The sequence below is a fragment of the Nyctereutes procyonoides genome, unplaced genomic scaffold (genome assembly GCF_905146905.1).
Source record: "Nyctereutes procyonoides isolate TBG_1078 unplaced genomic scaffold, NYPRO_anot_genome, whole genome shotgun sequence".
NCBI classification, from domain to species: domain Eukaryota; kingdom Metazoa; phylum Chordata; class Mammalia; order Carnivora; family Canidae; genus Nyctereutes; species Nyctereutes procyonoides.
Genome location: NW_026575049.1, coordinates 21,157,545 through 21,180,679, shown reverse-complemented (window position 1 = coordinate 21,180,679; position 23,135 = coordinate 21,157,545). Strand labels below are relative to the sequence as shown.

The window sequence follows — 23,135 nt, the reverse complement described above, 5'->3', positions numbered from 1 at the left end:
CAGCTAACCCTAACATTTTATGCTCATTCCATATTTTAAAATTCTCATTACACATCAGATTCCTTGACCTTCTGAGGTTCTTCAAATCCAAGTAGGAAAAGGGAGAAAGAGTACTGAGGAATGTAAGGATGAGCCAAAAGGCTAATATTTGTTGAGGTGGTGATTATGTTTTAAGACTGAAGATTAATATTTGAAAATATAAAATCGATACTAGTTTATATACTTTAAGTAGTAATAATCTGTTTAAGTTGGTGTTTCTGCACAAGGTCCTAAAAGACCTGAAAATTTATATGTTGGTACTTGGACAGGTATAGCGAATAGGGTAGAGTTAATTGGTGAGTGGAATGAATACACAGTTTCATAGGACCTAGAAATCCCTTATCGTATGACTTAGGGAAAATAATTTCATTTTGCTAATTTTTTCATTTCTAAATTAAGGAGGTTGGTCCATGTTTTTCCAGGTCCTTTTTGGCTCTAATTATGTAATCTGTGAATTTTCTCTTTGACCAGATTCCCCAAAATAGAAAGCTCTGTATTGTCTCTCCTGCTAGATTTCCTTCATGTAATGATATGATACTTTAGTTCTTCATGGCTCTAAGTAAAGAATGCATGGTATTAGAATGACAGGGCCCTACCTTCCTGAGATGTTACCAGTATCCTCATCTTCTTAATCAGGATAATTCCTCTCGTGGCCCTCATCTGTAGGTGGGGGTGTCGTTGTGATGGACCACATAATTACCGGAGACACTTTCCAGTTCTGACATTCTGAGATTCAAGAATACAATTCACAAGATGGGAAAGATGAGGGCTGTGTTGTGTTGTTTTGTCTGTTAAAGGTGGAAAGGAGGAAAATTTGCATGGTTGGGAGCTTTCAAAGACTAGATCTGCCATTGCAGCGAGTGTCTGTGACCTCTGGCAGTGATTTCAGGTTCTCAGTGGCTAACTCTGTCATTTTTCTGTGTATACAGTATTCTTTTTCCTATAATGTTCTCCGCTTGGCAGATAACTCTGTAGGAAATGTTTACATGTTAAAGCATATATGATGTGAAATAACGAATTTGGGATCAATTTGGGATCAATTATTACAGATGTGAAAATTAAATCTACAGTTCATGGGTTGTGATCTGGCAGAGATTAAATAAAATTCATATATGCTTTTTGAAAATACAAAGAAAAAACTATTTGTACTTTATTTGAAAATGTTACTCTTCTGGGACTTTCATTTTTAGGATATTTAGTAATTAGCAATGTTATAAAAAAAATTACTGGTCAATAAAGAAGTGAATTGGAAAAATATACTCAAATGATGTTACTGGGAGACATTGCCCTTAAAAATATAAGGTTAATATTATCTATGATTTAATTTCTACCATATTCCAAAATCATGAAGTTCCAAAGAAATATAAAATCAGTGTGATAGATCACATCAATAAGAGAAAGGATAAAAACCATATGATCATTTCAGTATACACAGAAGTACAACATCCATTCATGATAAAAACCCTCAACAAAGTAGGTGTAGAGGGAACATATCTTGATATAATAAAGGGCATATAGAAAAAACCCAGGGCTAAACTCATATCCCTAAAATCAGGGAAGGGAAGGGAAGAAGGGAAGGGAAAAAGAGAAAGCCAGTCCTGAAGACTCCATCAAAAAAACACTAGAACTATTAAATGAATTTGATAAGGTCACAGAACACAAAACCAATATACAGAAATCCATTGGATTTCTATACGCTAATAAGGAAGCAGCAGAAAGAAATTAAGAAACCAATCCCATTTACATTTGTACCAAAAATAATAAAATACCTAGGATTAAACCTAACCAAAGAAGTGAAAGGCCTGTACTCTGAAAACTATAAAACACTGATGAAAGAAATTGAAGATAACACAAAGAAATGGAAAGACATTCCATGCTAATGGATTAGAAGAATAGTTAAAATGTCTATACTATACAAAGCAGCATACAGACTTAATGCAATCCCTATCAAAATACCAGTGGCATTTTCCACAGAATTAGGACAAACAATCCTAAAATTTGTATGGAACCACAAAAGAACCCTAATAGCCAAAGCAATCTTAAAAAAGAAAGTACAGCTGAAGACCTTGTAATTCCAGACTTCGAGTTATATCACAAAGCTGTAATAATCAAAACAGTATGGTAGTGGTACAAAAATGGACACATAGATCAATGGAACAGAATAGAAAACCCAGAAATAAACCTATAATTATATGGTCAATTAGTCTTTGACAAAAGAGGTAAGAATATACAACGGGAAAAAGACAGTCTTTTCAACAAATAGTATTGGGAAAACTGGACAGCAACATGCAAAAGAATGAAACTGGACTACTTCCTTACACCATACACAAAAATAAACTAAAAATGGATTAGAGACGTAAATGTGAGACCTGAAACCATAAAAATCCTTGAATAGAGAATAGGCAGTAATGTCTCTGACGTCAGCCATAGCAACAATTTTCTAGATATATCCCCTGAAGTAAGGAAAATAAAAGCAAAAACAAACTACTGGAACTATTTCAAATAAAAAGCTCCTGCACAGCAAAGGAGACAACCAACAAAAGTAAAAGGCAGCTTATAAAATGGGAGCAGATATTTGCAAATGACCTACCTAATAAAGGGTTAGTATCTAAAATATGTAAAGAACTTATAGAACTCAATATTCAAAAAACAATCTAATTTTAAAATGTGCAGAAGACATGAACAGACATTTCTCCAAAGACATACAGATGGCCAAAAGGCACATGAAAAGATGGTTCACATCACTAATCAGCAGGGAAATTACAGTGAGATACGACCTCACACCTGTCAAAATTTCTAAAATCAAAACCACAAGAAACAACAAGTGCTGGCGAGGATGTGGAGAAAAAGGAACCCTCATGCACCATGAGTGGGAATGCAAACTGGTGCAGCCACTCTGGAGAACAGTGCGGAGGTTCCTCAAAAGGTTAAAAATAGAATTACCCTATGATCCAGTAATCGTACAACTAGGTATTTACCTAAAGAATACAGAAACAGGGAATCCCTGGGTGGCTCAGCAGTTTAGCGCCTTCTTTCAGCCCAGGGTGTGATCCTGGAGTCCTGGGATCAAGTCCCACATCCTGCGTGGAGCCTGCTTCTGTCTCTGCCTCTCTCTCTCTGTCTCTCATGAATGAATAAATAAAATCTTAAAAAAAAAAAGAATACAGAAACACTAAATCAAAGAGATACATGTACCCTGAAATTTATTTTATTACTTACAATAGCAAATTATGGAAGCAGCCCAAGTGTCTGCTAATAGGTGAATGGATAAAAATGATGTGGTATGTATATACAATGGAATATTATTCAGCCATAAAAAGAATGAAATCTTGCCATTCACAACAATATAGATCGAGCTAGAGAGTATAATGCTAAGCAAAATAAGTCATTGAGAAAAAGATAGATACCATATGATTTCACTCATATGGGGAATTTAAGAAACAAAGCAAATGAGCAAAATAAAAAAAAAAGAGAGACACAAACCAAGAAACAGACTCTTAAGTATAGAGAACAAACTGATGGCGACCAGAGGGGAGGTGGCCAGAGGGATGGGAGAAATAGGTGATGAGGATTAAAGATGACTTACCACGATGAGTCCTGAGTAATGCAGAGAATTGTTGGATGACTATATTGTTCACCTGAAACTAATACTACACTGTTAACTTTACTGAGATAAACTTAATGAAGCAAAAAACAAAAAACAAAAAAAAAAAAAAACACTTCATAGGATTGTTAGGAGGTTAATGAGATCACAGCTGTGAGCTCTAAATTGTACAGCATTATCAAAGTTTGGGCTGTTAACATTTTTTTAAAAGAGGAATTATAAAGATGAAAAGGGAAACATGTATAATTTTAAGCTGCTGGTTATTGGCTGTGTTTACAGTGCATGGTTTGAAGACAGCACAGTGTGAAGTGCCTCCTTGCTGCCCATTCTGGAATGTGGTTCATGGTGAAAGGCTTTACACAGTATGGTGGTCAAGAGCTCTGTTTCTAGAGTTGCATAGTTGGAGGTCCAATCCCTAGCCCTGCTGTGGACTGGGAGTGACCCTGTGTGAGCCTCCTTCCTCCTCAGGAAATGGGACAGCAGTAAGTCCTGCCTCCGAGGCTTCTTGGGAGGAACAGGACGTACCATGTAACCCGAGGAGTGCCAGGCAGAGGCTTAGTGAATTCCAGCCATGCTTATTTCTGCATGCACACGTGCATCCCAATCTTCTCAGATCCAGACCTGGATTGGACTTCCTTTTTTATCCCTTAGTGGAAGTCCTTTGCACCTTGAAAACACAGTGTATTGGTAATTGGACCTCCAGTTCTGGACCAAGGTGGCATAGACACCCTTGTCTGTGCTCCCCCCACTAAGCACAGCTGGAATCCCTGGACATCATATGTGAACAAAAAAAGGACCCTTTTGAAAGGTGGAGAGAAGAAGGCAGCCTGCCTGGGGACCTCAGGACTCCAGGAAGAGCCCAATGTTATATTCCCTGGGTTTTCGTTTTGCCTCTGTTGTCTCAGACTGGGTGTTAGAGAAGCTGTCTGTCCAGAAACACCAATGGGTGCAGACAACCCCTCTACCACCCCCCCCCCAAGAGAAGCTTGCTCTTTCTTGCCAAAGGTCCAAGAAAGGGGCACTTTAGCAAGGCAGACTTTTAGACTATTTAACTGCCCTACTTCAGACAAACACCATGGAAAAACGTAGCCCCACCCTCATCAGCAAAGGCCAGGTGAGGAGCCGAGACTTCCTCCTTCACCTGGACGTGATGAGGTGCCCCTCACCCCACTGATGGAGTCTGAGACAACTGGAGGGGGAGAGCCAGGGCTTTCATCCCTACTCAGCAGTAAGAAACATCCTCCCTCCCCTGGCCAGCTCTGCTGTTGGTAGAGGCCGTGTGGAGCACCAGAACGGCCTCCTGTTCAGGAACCGTAGGCATAAAGGAGGCAAGCCGCCAACGCCCTGCCACAGCCCCACAGTCCGGAAAGACCAAGTAGAAGCCTGGACTTTGACCCCTACATGGTAATAGCAGACGCTGCCCCTCACCCCACCCCCTTGTTGTCATGGCATTCAGGGAGGCCGCCGAAACAGGACATCTGCTCCAGATTCACAGTCTCATAACATCACACCCAGAATGTTTGCAGTACAAGTAAAAATCACGCATAATGCCAAGAACCAGGCAAATCTCAACCTGAATGAGAAGAGGCAATCAAGAGATGCCACACCTAGATGACACAGATGTTGGAATTCTCTGACAAGGATTTTAAAGCAGCATTTATAAAAGTGCTTCTGTGAGCAGTTAGACACTTGATGCAAAGGAAGAAACCGAACTTTTCCACAGAGAAACAGGAGATGTAAAGAAAAGCTAAGTGGAAATTTTAGGAATGAAAAACACAGTAACCCAAAATAAAATGTAAAAACCCAATGAGTGGGCTTGGTAATAACACAGTGGAGAGGACAGAGGAGAGAAACCGTGAACTTGAGGATAAAATAAAAAATTATCCAGTTTGAACAATAGAAAGAAAATAGACGGGGATGGGGGGAGAGAAAATAGATGAGAAACAAAACTGTTGGAGCCTCAGGGCCATGTAGGGTTCTAGTAAATGTTCTAAGACTCTGTCATCAGGGTCCCAGAAGGAGAGAAGAAAGAGGGTGAGGCTGAAAATGGGTTCAAAGGAACCATTACTCAAATTTGACAAAAAGCCTACAGATACAGAAGGGTCAAGACTGGGTCGTGTTTCCTTTGATGAGCTTGTGGATGGTAAGTGACCCACCTTTCTGGAGATGTTTATGATCTCATCAACCCATCTATCCTATTAAAACAAGAAAGAATCTTGTTTTTATTATTATTTTTTTAAGATTTTATGTATTTATTTGACAGCACAAGTGGGGGGGAATGCAGGTGAAGGGAGAAAGAGAAGCAGACTCCCCACAGAGCAGGGAGCCCAATGCAGGGCTCCATCCCAGACCCTTGAGATCGTGACCTGAGCTGAAGGCACACGCTTCACCAACTGAGCCACTCCAGGTGCCCCCAGTCTTTTATTCTTAATGACCAAGACTGGCTTGTTTTATCTAGGTTGTATCAAGGAGCATTTTCAACAAAAGCATAACAAAAGAGTCTTGTTAAATAATTTGTTTTCCTAAACCAGCAATTACCTGGGAATATGCCCAGTAGAAATGAGTGCTTATGTCTGTGAGGAATCATGTGCGTGAATGTTCATAGCCTTGCTTGGGAGAGCCCCACACTGGAGAAAAGCCAAATGTCCATCACTGATAGAATGAATAAAAGTACAGCATGGTATGTTCTTACAGTGAAATCATACACAGCAAAGAGAAAGATCCTGTGATTTGCAGCAATATGTTTAGCAAGAAAACCCACACAAGGGAGTGCATACTATATGGCTCCATTTGCTCAAAATTCCAGAACAGAAGTAATCTAAGATGATAGAGTCCTAGTTCTATGTGGGGTTATCAACTGGTCGGGTACACAGGGAGCCTCTGGGTGCCGGAATGTTCTTTGTTTTGATCTGAGTAGCAGTTGCACATGCATGTGGATATGTAAAACTTCTACAGGCTATACACTTAAGATTTGTACACTTTAGAAAATTAAATCTTACAATAGAATAAATATGTGTTCTGAAACACAGGTCTCTACATAAAGTCTTTTCTGTTGCCTTCAGGGTAAAAGTGAAACTTATGAGCTTGGCCATCAAGGCCTCGCCCGATTGGCCCCACCTGGACTCCTCTTCTGTGTCCCCATGGCGCATTGTGTTCTTTCCAGTTCTGGGTATGAATGACATGTTCTCTCATACCTGGGCCTTTCTCAGTCTCCCCACCCCACCCTGACTGTGGTAAGAGCAGTAAATGTGCCTGTCTCACCCATTGGCCCCCACTGTAGGGTCTGTCACAAAGCAGCTTTATTTTCAGTTTTTGTCAGTTGAGTAAATAGTTGCAGGGTGTCCACAAACAGAGAATCCATCCTAGGGGAAGGACCTGAGGATGGTGCTCTAATGTTCCTATCACTCTGGTGAGGTTCCCAAGGGTGCTGCACACCGGCCACTTCTTTCCTGCTTGGGGGGCTGCTGCATTTGTCACCAGAGGCCCTTCCTGGTCTGGGGGGCCAGCCATGCTCTGTCACCATGGTTGTGGCCACCCCCAGGGCCATGACTCTGCCTCGCTGGGCCTTCCCCTCTCCCCTTCTCCACCCCCAGCACCCTCAGCTGTGCACTCTGACATTTCCCAGGATGTTTACTGTTATTTCAGGCATTTTCTCTTCTCTGAAGACTAGAAGCCCCCTCCTGTAGTTTGTATGGTGCAGTCAAATAAAAGCTTGAAGTTTTAGCAGAGCCGGGCTATGCCATTCACTCCACTCCATGACCGGGAACAAGTTGGTTACCCCTACAGATCTCATTTTCTTTATCTGTCAGAAAAGAACACGGATTCCTATCTTGCAGAGCTGTTAGGAACACCAACTTTTTTCACATAGAAGATATCTGGTTCATCTTTCCTCCCTCTTTTCCATGTCCCGTTCTCTGGTGGGGGCTAATAGCCTGTCTCCCAAGGGATGTGTTTCTGAAATGTGTCATCTCAAAAAAAAAAAAAAAGTGTCATCTCTATTCAGACATATTCCCCTCATTGTCACCTGCAGGTGACCCAGCACCCTTCAGAGGCCACCACAGGCTGCCGGTGTCAGTCAGGATTTGTAGAAGGCCAGCAGGGGAGAGAAGGATAGTGTGTCGCTTTCCTCAGGCTCCTCTGCTGGCTTCATTCCTCCATGTGCCTGCAGGACATAGGGCTCACCATAGGGTCTAGATCAAGGAATTCCTCCCAAGGGCCAACCTGTGCCATGATTCCCGGTGCTGGCTAGGGACATGAGCTCCCAGCAGGTCCATCTTTCTTAATTTATTTTTTTTTAAACACCAAGAGCAAGTTGATAAATTGTTTCCAAGTCTGTATTTATTAGTGGCAAGGAGCTCATCATATTACAGCGAGCAGTTGAGATTCTGTCCATGGGTTAAAAATTAAAGACTGAATGTGTTTGGGACAGATTTCTGTTTGTTCTGGCACTGAAGTGTGACACTGTCGATGATGTGGTCTGGGTGGGAATCACACCCCAAGAAGCAGAGGTGGAATGCATCTTTTAAAAACTTGCTATATGGGTTATTTTTGTTCTAAACATAGCCGTGCATGATAGCGCAGATGTGCCAGAGCAACTTTCCTGGGCTGCTTTGTTTTCTCTGCCGCTGACACGGTTTACCGATCCCTTTCTGGTCTTGCTGCTTTCTCAAGTCATATCTTGTGGTACTTTAAGGAGGCTGCTCAGTGGAGTGGAGCTTTAAGTCCTGTGCACTCAAGTACATTAGAGATCAGTTCACGTTCTGATTCATACTTTCCCCCCTTCCTGCTTGAAAACAGAGGCCTTTCATCGGGCTCTCCAGATACTTCGCTGGTCAGCTTTTGACATTTTGTTGATTAAACTGTCTTCAAGAAATGGCTATAGTGGCAAAGTAACCCTGTGCCTATACTTCTTTCCTTATACTTCTGCTAGTTTAAAGTTCTTTGCAAGGAATGCAACAAAAAAAATGCCATAAGTAGAAGGACAAATAAAGAGGATTATATTACTATCGCCCATCTTAGGGAGCACTCTGGAAGCCAGGTTATTGTGCAAGACATTCCCTTCCTGCCCCCCTCCCCTCCAGGTAAGTGACACCCTCTGCTCTGCAGTATAGCTTTTAGCCTGGGTTTCAGATGAGACCAAGGTGACTCAGCTGAGTTCCTGTGGCTCACCCCTTGTTACGTAGAGGTCTGAAGAAGTAGAGGACCTGGCGTCAGTATCAGGGCTGTGGAAAGGGCCTGCACCCTCCTTTGAAGGGGTATGCTTGGCAGCCTCTGGACCCCGTTCTCCTGGACCAAACACTTGAAGATGTTTTGCATTCTAATACAGTCAAAAACACCTTTCTGACATCGTGCCCTGAGGTTTCTGGTAGTTCTGTAATTGGCCAGCCCAGAAGCACATACATCTTGTGGCCACGCAGTTACTTCACCTTCATTACCAGATGCTCGTTGAGTTTCTACCGTGTGTAATCTCGTTCCCTTCTCACTTAAAAACAACTACTATTTTTTCAGGCTTGTAAGCAGAATACAATAAGCTGTTTTAAAACCAGCTCATTTCATTCATCATTTATCAACAAAGATTTTGTCTGCTGGGTGAAGAATTCCTGAGAAAATTGCAATAAATTCAGATGTAGATGTTTGCTAAAGAAAAGTTAGTTGTTAATCTTCCTGGAATTTGGTGGTTGAACATAAAAAATATTTTTATTAATCACATTGTCCTTTGTACTTGGGAAAGAGTCTCAGTGTTGCTCTTCTAGAAACACTCCTTTGTTTCTCTGTGAGCTCTGTCAGAACCTTGCTGTGTCACCCTGTTGAGTTTTGCTGTGGAATTGGAGTACCCATCTTCTCTCTTTCTGAGTGGGCCTGGCCACATAGCTGGTCCCTGGCTTACTTTCCACATGTCCTTCTTTTCCATCGTACCCAGCCTTGCAGTATCATGGCCAGGCTCACCTATGGGGTGTGGTCTCTGAATGAGTCTCTGTCACCTTTTCACCCCTGCCATGGCTCTGCGGTGGCCCAGTCCTCTGTGGGACGCTGGGCCAAGACTTGTCTCATGGTGACTGACCTTGCATGCATATGTGGTCACCCTTTGCAAGACCTGGGGGTTCTTACCAACTCAGTTTGCAGAACCTACCCTGAGTGTAACTCTCTGGTGTCTTTTAGTTGGCCTGCAGAATTTTACTATTATAGGCCTTGGCCTCCTAAAACCTTCACTTTGCAAAACCTTCACAAAGCTTAGATGGAAAAATGCTCAGCCTTTCTAATCATCATAAGAGTGAAACTAGAAAGTAAAATTTTTTGTCTATTTAAGAAAAGCAACTTTGGAAAAAATTGCCCACTGTCAGTAAGGATAAAGTGGACAGTTCAAAGGGTGATAAGAAGTAGAAAGACCCTTTGGGGCTCAGTTTGGCAACATGTATCAAAGAGATTTAAAGCTGATTATATTTTTCATCCAGTAGTTTTTCCTTTGGGAATTTCTCCAAAGGCAATTTATCAGTGATGTAGTAAAAATACTGATATATGGATGTTCATTATGTTGTTGTAAAAGCTTAGAAATTGTTCAAGTGTCCTAGACAAGGGAAGTTAAATAAATTTTGGTAGATTGTAGTAATGGAATATACACGATTTTAAAAATTACATTATTAGAGAAATTTTTTTATGTGGAAAATATAGAATAGTGTATATATAAAGATGGTCTTTGTTTTTGAACGTACATGTGTATAATATATGTGAGTTGAACAAATAGAACTGCTGATACATAAACATGTTCGTGGATGGGATCTGTTCCTACCTCAGGGCTGGGGCCTGACCCATAAGGGAAGGGATCAGATCCTCAAATGTCAACCTGGGTTGGGGTGAGATTTCGGGGTGGTGATTGCGAGTTGAAACTGACCTTTTTCCTTCTCCCCTCCTGCTTGAGACCTTTGTGCTCAGAGAGGGGCAGAGGGTCTCAGGAATGGGGAGCCCCCTGGTTCTTTCGTGCCCACCTTCCAGCCTCCACCTCCAAGAACTGGCCCGCTCTTTGCAAAAAAAAAAAAAAAAAAAAGAACTGGCCCGCTTATTTATTTATTTATTTATTTATTTATTTATTATTTATTTAAAACCTTGGGCATGTGGTAGGCTTACTGAATGGGAATCAGCCATCTTAAAGTTGAATATCCTGTCAAGTTTGTTTCTGTTCTTCTCGAGGCCTGGGCTGAAACAGCATGAATTGGTTGAAATGAAAGTATTTTTTTATTCAGTTTAGTGAGGTGTGTATGTGCATATGTGTTATTCCTATAATCCTAACAAGGGAAGAAATTGGCAGCTCCACATAATTTGGTTTAGAAATCAGCTTCTAAAAAGTCATCCTGAAAAATGATCATTGGACAAATAATCTCATGGTCACTGTGACTTTTAAAGAAAATCTTGTCACTGTCTATTTTCAGTTATTGATTCCTTCCAGAAAAAAAATCATATTTCTTACAAATTACTCCATGAGAAAGTGTTTACATTTGCCTATAGTATCTAGTGTTGGATTATTCAAATCCTCTGATGGCACAGAATTTGGTGATGATGCCAAGGCTATAGAAGAAGCACAAAGATTTCTCTTCCGAGACCCCTAACATGTTTGAATGCTTTAGGACTTGGTCCTGAGCCCTTCGCTGTCTGCAGCCATCTCCTCAGGGAGGGCACCAGTCCCGGGCTTTAAAGATCATCTATCTGTGTGTGATGACTGTGTGTACCTCTCAAACCCAGACCTGTCCCCCGGGCTCCACAATGAGATACATGGCAGCTCACACTCCCTATAAATGAAATATAGAAGCTGTGATTGCTGGTGGTCATTTGGATGTCTCCAAGCTCAGTAAAGGATACCGGCTGACCAGGAACTTAGAATCTTTGAGTCTTCCTTTCTCTTCTCCACCCACCACTCTAGAAAACAATGCCTGTCAGATCTCCCATCAGCTGCTGTTTTAATCTCTAGTGCACCACAGCAGCCCTGCCTCAGTCAATTTTCCACTCACCTGCTGCAGTGAGCACTTTCTGACAGGCTGTCCCAGAGTGCTCTTGCTCTTCCTTCCCCACATTGTTATATGGCAGCCAGGGGTCATCTTTTCAAAAATCTGCATCAGAGTATTTCATTCACCTATATAAAATCTTCAGTAGGTCCTTTTACACTGAGGAAAAAAGATCTGAATTATTTTCCTAATCTTCAAGATTATATTCTAGGAAGCTGAATCATCTAGGGGGGGTTTTGAACACATATGTGCGTATATGTATATGTGCCTGGACCGTCACCCCCAAGATTCAGTTTAAGTTGATGTGTGGTAGGATCGAGGTGTCACTTTTAAAAGCTTCCCCACGTGATTCAGATTCACAAGAACGGTTGAGAACCACTGCCCTGTACCAGTGATTTTTAAAATTCAGCATGCGTCATAATTATCTGAAAGCTCTTTCAGCAGCTCTCTGCTGAACCCTAGAGTTTCAGATTCAATAGGTTTGGGGTTGGCTCGGGATTTGCATTTTTAAAGAACAAGTGATGCTTATGCTTCTGCTCTAGGGGCTCAGTTTTGAGAACCACTATTCATTCAATAGGCTCTGGCTCTTTTCTTTACAGCCTCATCTCCTACCATTTTATCCATGCTCCCTGCACAGAGCCACACAGATTTTCTTTGCATAATTCAGATATGTTCAGTTCTTTCCACTAGTAAGTCTGATTTGGGTTCCCTCTGGATCTTTGAGTGCTTGCCTCATTTTTATGACTCGGGTCTTAGTTCAACTGTCACCATTTCATAGGAAAGTATTACCTGGCTGCCCTGTCTAAAATAGAGCCTCCCCTGTCACTCTCCAGTTGATCATCCTATTTATTTCCTTTGTAGGAGTGATCCTCATCTGTAATGTTTTTATTTGTTTACTTATTTCTTGCTCATGCATCTCCTGTATGCGTCCTGCACTCCCCCTATGCTGTAAGTTTCACAAGTATCAGGACTTGTTTACCTGTATACTTGTGGGTGTATGCATGGGTCAGTCATTGGAGCTGTTTTACCTCCTTCACATACATGTATTTTTTCAACAACTAGTCCCTGGCATCTAACTTGAGGGCAAGGCACAGGTGTAAGGAGTGAATGTATAGCTGGAAACCCCAGAGTCTAATGAAAGAGTCAAACAAATACATATGTATACCATGGGCTTCATAGAACCAGACTCACTAGTCTGATCGTCACTGCCCTGGGAAGGAGCTAGTGAAGGACCCAGAGAGGCCATCAGATGTTAGATTAGTACAGCTCTCTCTACAGCATAAAGAGAGCAGATGTCTGCCTCTCCCAGGATTCTTTCTGGATTTTGTTTCTGGGTTTTGTTGTTCTGCTAATGTATTGGGCCAAGGATGTGTCCCTTCTTCGGAGAGAAGTTCACTTGTTAGGACCATTCTGCTCCCACCTTTATTATGAGGCCCCTCTTGCTTATACCAACCATGTTCCTTTCTTTTTCCTGGTCCACTGGTGGAGAGTGGAGATTTTGCCCCCAGCAGACTCTTAAGTGGGTCATATCAATCCATGAGTTAAATTAACTCCAAAGTCACTTTGACCTCAAGGCAGAGAATTCATTGCATATTAAGAGACTAAATTCAATGGTAATAATAAAATGCCCACAAGAGATACTCTAAATTTGAATATTAATTCTATCTCATTATCAAATTCCCATGGAGACATTCAAATCCAAAGATTACATTCCATTTTAAATTAAAGTCCGAGATATTAAAGTCAGATTCTCTGCCCGTATGAGTTAAAATTCAAAGAGATTGAAGTTTAAAATGTATCCTCTCTGATTTCTTACTCTGTGTAGTCCCACCTGGAGGGGCTCCTTATGCCTGCCTGTGTTCAGGACTGCTTTACCTGCTGTAACCTGGGTTAGGGTCTCGCAGGTTCACAAACCCCAGTACTGAATCTCTGACATGCCTCACTTCTGAAATTTGAGAAGAGTTAACAGGGCACAGGCTTATCAGAGCACTGCCCCCCCACCACACCAAAGTTAGACAAGCCAGTTCCCAGTCTGCTAATGGTTCTCCCCAAGGAAAAGTGTGTCCGCAGTAACCAGCACTTAATAGTATTTGCTGTCAAACGGCAGAAAGTCTGTGTTGTCTGAGGGAGTTTGAGGGAGTGTGATGCAGAAAGGCTTCATTTCTGCTTCTCTAGGCCTTCATCTAGTCTGTGACAGTTGGTGGCCTGTGACATTCAGGGGTTCTCTCCTCACTCTTTTTTTGGATCCTGCTTCTTTGAGCAATTCCAGTGAGCCAAGCCCATGTTCCTTCCCATCCTAGGCTTTGTGGGGCCCAGTCACAGTTCCTGTTCCAGAAACAACTCAAACATCTACCCCATCTCTGAGAGCAGTTAGGACTGGGTGCATTTTCATTTCCCTTTAGATCTTCTTATCCTGACCTTCTAGATAATTATTTTCCATTTTATATCTAGGTAATCTATCCTCTAAGATTTCAGCTTCTACTCCTTAAAAAAAAAATTAAATAAATAAATCACTCTTCCTTCACCTGAAGTAGCCTGATTGCTGTCTTCTGTTTTTGTTCTTCCACTGTTTCTGCTCTGACGGTGAGACTGTGCACTGTTCATGCCACTCTGGCTCCCTCTTTGATTTCCAGAGTCAGAATGCTCCAAAGACCTTTTGAAATCGCAGTATTTAGCGGAGTTTATTTCTTGTACTTCAGAATAAGAAGACTGTCTCTTTGTGTTTTTTTCTGGTCTTGGGATCTACCTAAATATTCTCTTAGCATGTATGACACTACAGTTTTCTGGCACCTAGCCTTTTCAAGTTAAAAAGGTTCTCCAGTTTTCTGAGAATTAAAATATAAATAGTTGCTAACCATTATCAGATGTTTTTTCTGTAATATTTAGGTAATTCTTAGTACATTAATGAGGACGATTACACTGTAGATTTTCTGGTCGATGTTAGGATCGTGGTGCGTTTTTATAGCATGTTTAATTTGGTTCATCTAATACTATTGGTAGGATTTTTTTGTGAGGGTTGGGTGGAAGGGGGTATATATTCTTAGTTAAATTGGCCCGTAATTTCCTATCGTGGTCTAGCTAATGCTGGTTTTGAACCAAGTCGGAGTAGCCTTTTAAAATGAGTTGGGAAGCTTTCTCTCTTGTTCTGTTGTTTTGGAACAGCTTACACACATAGTACATTATGTGGTCCTGAAAAACTTCGTGGCACTCACTTGGAGAGCCGTTGGGTCTTTCTTTGTTTTTGTCACTGAGTCTTGGGTCATTTTCATATCTTTAAATAATTTAAGTATTTAAATTATTCTAGATTTTTATTTATTGTGTCAACACTGGTGTTTTCCATTTTCCTCAGAGATAGCCATTACACCTAGATTTCTTGCTTTTTTTCATAAAATTCATAATATTTTATTCTATGTTTTTCTGTAGCTGTTTATCTCTTTTCATTCTGTTTGTTTAAATAGATGCTTCTCTTTTCTTCCTTCATTAGCCTTCCTGGGATTTTTAGCATTTTATTAATGTTCGTGAAGAACCCCCTTTGGCTCTGGTTCACCTTTCTGCAATGCTGGAACTTTCTGCTGCGCTGACCCAAGACTTTATTTATTTATCCATGAGAGACACAGAGAGAGACAGGCAGAGGGGGAAGCAGGCTCCCTGCAGGGAGCCTGATGTGGGATTCGATCCCAGGACCCCAGGATCACTACCTGACCTAAAGGCAGATGCTCACCCACTGACCCACCCAGGTGCCCCTAGCAGGCTTCTCTTGCACAATGATACACACATGAGTCCGTGGAGTAACATCTCTAAAATGCGAAAGTGCTCAGTCTGGAATTCCATATCCAGCTAACATATCCTTCACAAATGAAAGTAGAATAAACACATTTCCAGACTAATGAGAATTTGATGTTAACAGAGCTGCGCCCTGAAGGGTATTGAGGGAAGTTGTATCAAATGGAGGACAATGCTGCCAGATGGAGACTGACTGTACGAAGAAACGAAGGTACTGGAATATGGAATAGTTAAATATGTGACTAAAAACAAAATACCTTTATCCTCACTTTCAGATTTATTTAAAAGGCACCAGCCCTTGAATCAATCATAACAGCAGTGTATTTGGGGGTGTATAGCAGATGTAGAAGTAAATGTATGCAAGCAGTTGCCCCAGCGTCAAGTGGAGCATCCAGTTGTGAGACTCTTACACTGTATGGAAAACAGTGTAATATTGTTTGTTGATAGCCCACAGCAAGTTAAAGATGCATCCTCTAAACCCTAGAGCAACTGATTTTAAAAAAGGAGAGACGGTTAGTAAGTGGCACAAGGAAGCTCCGGCTGACAGAGGCTGGGAGTGAGCAGCAAAGGTGGCAGACGTTCTGACCCTGGTTTGTCTGTGGTTGTGCAATGGCAGCTGCAGTCTGCTGCAGGTTAGTCATAGCTCCTCAAAGTTTGCTTTAGTAATTGGAAAAAGAAAGTACCAGAGGGGTAAACGTAAAGGGCAGTGTGCTCCTCTGTAGGGGCTCCTTTCAGGGCTTCCACTGGGTCCCAGGCGTTGGCTCACTGGGTGCTCTTGGACTCGGCACCGGTGAGGAATTCTCAGCTCAGATGCATGTTGGAATCGCTGGAGGACTTTGTCCAACTCTCCACGATTGGGACTTCTTTGTTTGGGGCTGGGACCACAGGACAAGTGATGCCAGTGTGGAGCCAAAGTTGTGAACCCCTGGCCTAGCCTTAGGCTTTGCATTCTAGATTAAAGATTGTTTGCAGAATGCAGAATTTATAAACATCCTGGAGCTTCCTGAGTAATAGCACCATGACTTTTTCCTCTGGTAGCAGCAGCAGCTTGGTCGTGAAGTGCCCAGTGTGAAGCTGCACAAAACACCATGGAAATGAGCACAACATGGAGATGAATGATACTGTGTGTTTGTGGGACTCAGCTCATGAGACAGCCAGGAAAAACATGGGCCTAACCTAGAGTCACCATATCTACAAATTTCCTGGTTTTAGAAATGTAAATCTTAAGGGCACCTGGGTGGTTCAGTTGGTGAAGAATCTGCCTTCAGCTCAGGTCATGATCCTAGGGTCCTGGGTTTGAGCCCCATGTTGGGGCTCCCTCCTCTGCCTCCCCCGCCCCCATTCATACTTTCTCTCTCTCAAATAAAAATCTTTATCAGTATAAATCTTTATATATTGGAGCTTTGCCAAGGCACAGCTTGTGTTTGGTAAAGGAGTGCCATGTCCAGCCCTTTGCAAGTATGGTGGTGAAGGAAACCTTCAGAATCTCTGAACCAGGTGACAGCAATATTACAAATGCTGCTGATTATGATTATGTCCAGATTATGTATGGGGTGCTGTGCTGGATGCTTTCTCACGGATCTTCCCTGTAACCCTCTGAGGTGGGTGTGATCCCCTTGTCACATAAAGTCTAGACTTGAAGTTCAGAAACCTCCACAAGGTTCCATGGCTGAAAGGATGAGCTGGAATTCTCGGGTAGGTCTGTGCATCCAAAGTATCCTCTGTCCCTCCAGGTGGTTGGGGTGATAATGGAGTCTTGACCCATGGGCAGGTGCACCCACATCTCCGACTGGATGGTCCTTTTCATCCAGCACCACCTTTGGGCTCCAGGCCCTGTGCATGGCTGTTAGCATGCCTGAGGACGGCTTCATCCCCACGGAGGTCTTGTTGGAGTATTGTGGCACCCCTGCTGATCATTGATCTACTTCTGAATGAGGATTCTAATCATCTTCCTACTTGTGTCTGTATCTGTTTTGAGGAGTTGTGTTGTGAACACAGTTTTGCCAAATGTCAGTTAAGCTTAATTCACTATATACTTAATGGAGATTATGTCCTGTGTTGGTATCGCGCACTTGCCTTTCTTCGGGTTCTTGGATTTTTGCATTTACCGTTTGATGTGAGAGCAGCTAAAATAGTTGAGGCTCTGTTTTCTGTCCATATAATACATTTTCCCAGAGGAGCTGAGATAGTATAGGTGGGCCTACTTGGCAGAGTACATTCTCTGGGATGATTGGCCAAGGTGGGAGGGAAGAGTTAGCAAATCAGTTAGTTGTCCTTCTGTTTACTCTTTATTTCCAGGGGCTAAATGTTCGTTTGTTTAAGCCAGATTTTCTGTCTTGTTGAGATGTGTTACCTTGTGAAAGCGTTGACTGAGCTTGGCTCCTTGATATGAACTACAGCTTGTGACTCATTTATTATAGGTCTAGAATCAGTTCCCAACATGTTAGGGTAAGAAAACAAACAGCTTCCTTGTTTTATGAAGTGTGAACAGAAGAATACTTGTTAATTTCCTAATTGTTCTCCCCTGCCCCAGACAGGAGCTCCATACGCGTAGCTGAAGCGGTAAACTTGAGCTTGGTCCTAACACAGTCGTATTATCAGCCACTCCTGAAGGGCTGGCATCTGTGTGTTCTTATCCCAGGGACGTAACCTGAGTTCATTCCTAAATACATGATTGTGTATTTGTCATAATGCCACTGTCATCCTTGTCTAGAGATCATTTATGTTAAAAACGTTTAATGAATCTCTGTAAAAATTTATCTTGTCTCATTTCATAATGGAGCAGCATGAACAAGAAATTCTTATCTGGGAAAGCATGCCCTCAGTTCAGCCACGACTCTAGTGTACCCATGATCTTCAAGAGCTCTTTAATTCACCCTTACTGCATATCTAAATCTCAAACTTTTGCACGTGATTTCATTTCCCTCAAAGGAAATCTTAGCCATTTAGCATACCTGAGAATTCTACCGTATCCCCCTCCCCAAGAAAATGAGATTATTTTTTTTTGCATCAAATAATAGATCCTGGATGGCTTTATTTCTCATACACAAAAAAGGTTTTTGAAAATAAATTTACTGTTTTTCCTAATACAAAGTAGGATTGTGAACTCTCAGCTACATGGAAGTTCTCCTCCTGCTTACTCCTCCTTTCAAGAGCTCCACTCTTGCTCCCAGCTCCTGAACCCGTTAACGGTATCATGAGCTCCTGCCATCACGGAGCACCGGCCATGCGCTAGTCTGTGTAGCAATCTAGTCCCTTCTCACAACCACCCTTGGAAGTGAGCCCCATCCTCCCATTTTATGGGCAAGAAAACACAATCTCCAAGGTTAAATAACATACCCAAAGTCACGCAGCTCAGCAATGCTGCAGAACCAGGCTTTGACCCCAGCACACTGGCTCCATGGTCCTTGCTCTTCATCTCAGTGCTGTGCTGCCTGGCCATTCCCTGGAAGGTTCTATGTTCCTTCTGAGCTCCCAGCTTTTGCACATGCTCTTCTCCCTGCAAAACATTCTCCACAGCCCCCTTGATTTGTCCATTTAGCCACTTTGAGCTAAATGTCACTTCTTCAGGGAGGCCTTCCCTGTGTCAGACACCAAGCTCTTCTTGGTACGTTCCAGAAGGATTTAGATCACTGATTTGCTAAGGCCTGGAGGGCCAGTTGGTATTCCTTCATCACTATGCCGGTGACCAGGCAGTTGCTCCTTTTCTGGATCCCTCCTCTTCACCCCAGGGCAGAGGCATTGGAGATGTCATTGTTAGCACCCCAGTCCTGCTAGTTGATGCGTGGCAGGTATTGGAGATGTGCGGTGTAAGAATTGCTTTGGGAAGCTTTGAATATAATCTCAGGTGGGGCCACTACCAGTTTGGCCATAAAATTTCCACGTGCCGTTAAAGTTTCCCCACCAGTGCTCCTCAGACTGTCTGTGCTGAAGAACCACTCTTTTCCCCAAACCGTCCTGGACCAATATGCTTATATAATACAAATTACTAGAAAAATAAAAATCTTAAAAAAGACATGGAAGATTCAAACCTAAATGTTATTATAAGATTCAGGGGACATAGCATAATGCTATTAAATCGTTAGCATGGTTTTGGACCTTTTCCTCTCCTGGTCGTTTTCGCAGACTGCCAATGGTCTCCAGACCACTTTGAATAGCACCCATTAGTTAAGTGATCCTGGGGAGGGTACTTGACTCATGAGCCCCCCTTTCCTTTCTCAGTAAAAATAGAGCCAAGTGATGCTTACCTTGGCATCATCAGAATGAAAGGAAACGTGAAAGTGTTTGTTGTTGCCTTGTGTGCTAAACGTTTATTAAATTCATCTCTCACCCTATCTCTAGTGTCTAGAAAAAAGTATAGAAATTAGATGTATTGCCTCTCTGCCTTTGTGAAACTGAGGACGGTCAGTAACAGTGATCCTTTAGTGGGTGTGTGCATCGCATGCAGTTGGAGGTCTGCTTGCTGTCTTCCACCAGGACATGTATTTACAGACAGTCCCCAACTTATGATGGCTCAACTTAGGAATTTTTAACCTGACAATGGTGTAAAAGCAATAACTCATTCAATAGAAACTGCACTTAGAATTTTGAGTGTGGATCTTCTCTGGGGCTGGTGATAGGCTAATATGCTCTGCTCTTGTGACACAGTGCAGCGGCCACAGGTTCTGGTCAGCCACACAATCACAAGGGTCAACAGCAACTGATTCACCAGCAGCCATGCTGTACTCTTCAGCGTTTCTGTCCCACTTTCTGTACAGCAAATTGCATGAGATATTTAACACTTTGTTATCAAATAGGCTTTGTGACAGATGATTTTGTTGTACTGTAGTTACTGTGAGCATTCTGAGCACGCTTAAGGTCAGCCAGGCTAAGCTGTGATGCTCAGTAGGTTGAGTTTAATAATGATGGGTTCATTGGGACATAATCCCATTTTAGGTTGAGAAAGATCTGTAGTTCATCTGATCCTGGTAATGCTCACTGCTACTTGCTGTTGCTTCTGGGCAGTTTGGAAATCAGTGTTTTTTAGAAATTGAAAAATACACCATGAAATCTTGGTAGTATTTCTAATTTATATGTGTAAAATTGTCATCTGGATTTGATACCTCTTTTTTATGCTGAAAATCTTAGTTCCTAGTAACATTAATTACCCCTTTGCTTTAAACTAAATATATAAATAACAGTTCAGAATAAATTAAGCTGAATGCTGTTTGAAGATTTCTGGGCTGTTCTCTGAGCTTAGGATACATCTCACCAGGGATGTAAAGTCAAATACTCTTTTAGTTCTGTGAAATAGTGTTCTTTGTTTTACATGTCATCAGATTAATCTACTTCTCTTTTCTCTTTTTATAAGTTTGTGAGTTTAACTTTTTTATTGAGGCATCATCAACATATATTATGTTCAGGTATACAGCATAATGACTTAATATTTGTATATATAGTGAAATAACACTGTAAGACTAGTTAACATCCATTTTAAATTTAATTGTCAGAAATTATATAAAATATATTCAGGATCCCAAAGTCAGAATTGTATAAGCAGGTACATTCACAGAAGCCTCGCCTCCATTTCTGTTTCTCATGTCTCATTCCCTCCTCATCCCTTGTGGATAATAACCATTATTAGCTTTTTATTTAACCCTTCATTGTGTCTTTTGGGAAATAAAAGAAAATTTGTGTATTTCTCCTCCTTTGTGACCTAAAATGTTCACATTTTGCACTTTGCTTTTTTTCACTTACTGCTAAATCTGGCAGTCCCTCCATAATGGTGCACTGGGTCTTCCCCACACACTTTCACAGTTGCATCTCCTGCATCGGGCCATAATTCATTCGACCAGCCTGTGTGAGTGAACATTTGAGCTGGTTCCAGGATCTTTGTTGTTATACATTATGCTGTACGCAACATCATTAGTTATCAGAGAAATGCAGATCAAAACAACGATAACACAGCACTTCACACCCACCAGGATGGTTAAACAAGTGTCAAGAAGGATATGGAGCAATTGGAATGCTTATGGGTTGCTGGTGAAATAGAAAATAGTATAGCACTTTGAAAAACACTCTGGCAGTTCCTCAAATTGTTAAGTGAAGATTTACCAAGACTAAGCAGTTTCCCCTCTAGGTATATAGCCGGGAGAATTGAATGTAAACATCAACTCAGAAACATGTACACAGATGATCCCAGCAGCGTTGTCATAATGGCCAGAATATTGAAACACCTCCAATGTCTCTCTGCGGATGCATGGATGAGTAAGATCTGTCCAAACACTGGAATATTATTTAGCCATAAAAAGGAATGAGGTGCCAATACATCCTTCAGCATGGGTAGACCTGAAAGCATTGTGCTAGCTGAAAGAAGAGGCCACATGTCAAATGATCCCATCTATCCAAAACGTCCACAATAGGCAAATCCATAGACAGAAAGATCAGTGGTTGCCAAAGGGTAGATGGAGGAAGAAATGAGGGGATTTCTGGAGATAATAAAAATGTTCTAAAATTAGGAAGCAGTGATGGTCGTACAACTATGTGAATAAACTAAAATCCCCTGAAATGTGTACTTTTAAAAGGTTGAGTGTTATCATGTGTGAATTGAATCTCAGTAAAACATAAAAATATAAAGTGTGCTGCAGTAAATAACCTGTGGAGCATAACTTCGTATGACAATGCTGTTTGAGGTGATGGTGATGTCCTAGGACTGGGACAACTGGGTCAGAGAGTGATAACATGTGCGCATCTGCTTCATTCACCATGTGTAGCCCCTCCGCGGGCGCTGTGCCACCCAGCACACACTTCACTTCAGTGCGTTGAGGATGCCTAGTTCCCCATCACCCACCACTTTGCCATCCCGGTGCATGAGAAGTGGTATCTCAGCGTGCTCACCGTTTGCAAGGTTGAACTATGCACTTAGTAATACTACTAAACTATAATAAACTCAAATCCATTTGGAGTTTATCTTGGTGGATGGTATTGGGAAGAGATCCACTTTATCCTATTTTATATGACTTTCCAGTTGCCCCAACATTTTTGAGGAAGAATGGGGAAAAAAAATAAAATATCTGCTTTGTTTATATGTCTATTTTAAAATATTTCTGGGGCAACCCGGGTGGCTCAGTGGTTTAGCACCTGCCTTCGGCCCAGGGTGTGATCCTAGAGACCTGGGATCTAGTCCCACATCGGGCTCCCTGCATGGAGCCTGCTCCTCCCTCTGCCTGTGTCTCTGCTTCTTTCTCTCTGTGTCTCTCAAGAATAAATAAATAAAATCTTAAAAAAAAAAAAAAGAACTGTAACATTCTTTAAAAAAATAAAATAAAATATTTCTGGGTTGGTGTAGGCATTTCAGAAAGAAGTTTCGCCTGATATCCAAAAGTAGAGCATTCCTCTGAAGACTCATAAGCCAAAAGGGCAGGAAGGAAAAAAAAATTACCCTTAATTAACATGGAGAAATGTTTTGAGTGTTTTCATTCCCAAAAAATAACATACCAAATCACAGGTAAAACCAATATAACACTAACAGATCATAAAAGCAGGAATGATACGATAAACACACGCAGCCTGTGTAAAGTAGAAATAACGTATGTACGTAGTGTAACTTAGCAGAATCAGGAAGACCACGAGCACACTGGAAGGCTGAGAAGGGGTGAACACGGGTATCAGGCTGAGTTGTCGGGGGTTGAGGGGGTGAGAGGTGCAGGAGATTGGACTGGAGAAGGGGGAGGAGA

At 41.8% G+C, this 23,135-nt stretch overlaps 1 protein-coding gene across 1 annotated transcript in view; it reads left to right on the top strand.

Annotated features, from left to right (window-relative positions):
* The window catches only part of ATXN10 (ataxin 10), a 162,101-nt gene that overhangs the window by 112,016 nt on the left and 26,950 nt on the right, over positions 1–23,135 (top strand). The window lies entirely within an intron of this gene.